Genomic DNA, 3145 nt, shown 5'->3' with positions numbered 1-3145 from the left:
ATTCACCTTATGGAAATACAATCAATGCAAAGGTACTAGAGAACATTTTTTAACATTTAGGGACAATCGAGTTTGAAGTTACTCGGATTTTCAATGTTTTGTCCCTTTTCAGCATTCAATTTCATTCATTTTTTTTTCGATACACCATTTTTGTGTATATTTTGCATGACAATTTCATAATTCTTTTATTTTTGTTCTCTTATTCTCTAGTACCCCCACCCCAAACTTAGTTGGTTGCAAATTCCAATAGCAACCCCAAACTTAATCTTTAGCAACATACTACAATGCCTTAACTCAGAAAATACATTAAGGGACAAATCCTAAAAGTCTCTAGGCTTGTAATGTAGTTTGTCACTGAACAAAAAGTTCTAATCCTACCGGCTCACAATTGGTTAAGAAAGGATAAATTTAACAAATTGAAACAGGGTAGGCTTCAAAAAGGCTCACAGGACCAAGCACTTTTGCCTCAGTGTGTAATTGACAAAGACCAATCAATAATAGAGAAACAATGCAAGTTCTAGAAATGTAGTTGCATGGAAAACAAATCTAAATATAAGTAAATTGAAAAACAAAATTTGGCAATGAACCTTATGGCTGAGATTTCTGGGAGTATGTGACTACCTAGCAACGCCGTACACTTCGCCTTTGAATCAAGTCACCCCTCCTTTAGAACTTTTGGAATACCGTTTCATCAAACAACTGTTACTAAACTGGAATAGGTCACATGAAACAAAACAAATTCATTAATAAAAAACAAGTGCAGGAGTGTAACGCCCGTCTTAATTATTCGATTATTTAAAAATATATTTATATATATGATTTACGTGATTTTCATGATTGATATGTGTGAATTTTATGATTCATGAAGTTGAGTGGGTTATATGATTTATAACTGCATAATGTGGAGTATTTTGTTGTGGTGAAGTTGCTATGTTGTTATGACTTATTTTATTATTAAATAAAATAAGATTTGATAAATAAAATAAAAATATGAAAAATTGGGCTGTGATGTGAGATGAGCAATTAGTAGTGATAAGAGTAATTAGAAGAGATAAATAGACAACAAAAGTTAGAAAACAGAATACGTACGTTTTTGGAGAAAAAGGGAGAAAAGTCAGAAAAGAGGAGAACTAGAGGGAGAGCTGCGATTCTGCTATTATCAGGTAAGGGTGAGACTAATTTTCATTACTATTAAGGGTATGATTCTATAGGATGAATTTGGCATGATTAGGTTAAGTTTTGGTTAGAATTGGGAATTAGGTTTAAGACCGAATTGGATGATTGAATCATGAAAAGATGTTAGGTTGATGCTAAATTAGTGTACAGAACTTAGTTATACCATAAGATGATAATTAGATGTTGAATTGAGGTTAGAATTAGGAGATTAAGTGAAAAGTTGGAATTTTTAGGTTTCTGGCCGTACTGACATTCATCGCTCGCACCTGCGAGCAAGAACACTCGCATCTGCGAGCTAGAACCCAGAACTCGCAACTGCGAGCAATGCAACTCGCAACTGCGAGTGACCTGTAAGCTCGCAACTGCGAGCAGAATAACTCGCCACCGCGAGTAAATACGTAGGAACCCAGAATGCACACTTTGCTCGCCATTGCGAGTGAAGTTACTCGCAACTGCGAGTTAGGCTGTTAGTTGCCCAAAATTGTCCCGATGCGATCCTTTCGCACGTATAGTCTTGAGCTGACCTTAGAAGTAAGAATGAGGGTGATTTAGAATGTTTCTAGATGTTACAGAAGTCTGTTTATATGACTGAAATGATTAGTAATGTTGCATGAATAATGTTATGATGTTTTTATGATATTTATGTTGATGTAATCCATTCCTTTAATGATGTTGAGATATTCCAACACTGTTATATGTTGTAAATCTGTTGCTGTTCATTGCTGCTGACCTTTAATGTCTTGAGATTGCATGAGTCGGTCTATGTTGCAAGAAATTAAGAAGTTGTCCATGATTATGAGTCGTATGAGTCGTTCATGATGTCGTCTAAGTTGCTGGAAGTTCGAGTCCATTGCATACTCATTAAAGTTGGGGGCTTTAGGCCCGGCAGCCTTTGTGCTCATTAAAGTTGGGGGCTTTAGGCCCGGCAGCCTTTGTGCTCATTAAAGTTGGGGGCTTTAGGCCCGGCAGCCTTTGTGCTCATTAAAGTTGGGGGCTTTAGGCCCGGCAGCCTTTGTGCTCATTAAAGTTGGGGGCTTTAGGCCCGGCAGCCTTTGTGCTCATTAAAGTTGGGGGCTTTAGGCCCGACAGCCTTTGTGCTCACACGTTGAAGAGCCTATTATGCTCATTTGTTGTTGATTGGTACCACATGCATTTGCATATCAAGAAGTTCATGATGTTAAGTTGTCAAGTTGTTGTTGAGTTGATAGAGTTGCATGGTCTAAGATGAGTTGTGTTGTCTAGTTGATGTTGAGTTGATAGAGTCGCATGGTCAAAGATGAGTTGTGTCGTCATGCTGAGTGTTAAGTTGATTATGATTGTGATGAAAATTAGTAATGATATTTGATGATCGTATTGTTATGAAATGAAAAATATACTGATTGTTAATTGTTGATATGTTATTAATGTTTAAGTTGTTAAATGCATTTTATTGGATTATATGCTTAATGTATTGATTATGAAATCTCACCCCTTCTGCGTATATGTTGCCTCGACCGTGGGTAATGTGCAGGTAATAAAGATTAGAGGCGTTCATGAGTGGACTCTCAGTTGGTGTCTAGGTACTCTGATACGTAACGGGATGGGGGCTTACATTTACTTCTATTCCATACGTGTCTCTTTTATGAACTAATTTATGAGATTTTTCAATAAGGCCTGCGTGCCAAGACTTTTAAATGTTGAACTAATTTCCGCTGCAATAGTTTAAGATTTTTCATGATGTTGAATTTGAAGGATTATTATTATTATCCATTTTATGATTTAAATGAAGTATGTGACATTCCGTTGTGATCAAAATACTCTGATTTTAAATGAAATTTTTATGTTGGGAAAACGGGGTGTTACAAGGAGCAATTACAATAGGGAAATAGTTCAATGGACTTCGACATTAAAAAGAAAATAAAGAAAATACATCAAAAGAAAAATAACTGAAAATAAAATACAAAGCAGAAAATGCTAATCCATCAGTAGA

The sequence above is a fragment of the Medicago sativa genome, chromosome 8, assembly GCF_051527215.1.
Source record: "Medicago sativa cultivar Bolivia chromosome 8, Bolivia_mono, whole genome shotgun sequence".
Taxonomy (NCBI): Eukaryota; Viridiplantae; Streptophyta; class Magnoliopsida; order Fabales; family Fabaceae; genus Medicago; species Medicago sativa.
Note: the sequence above shows the minus strand (reverse complement) of the source record.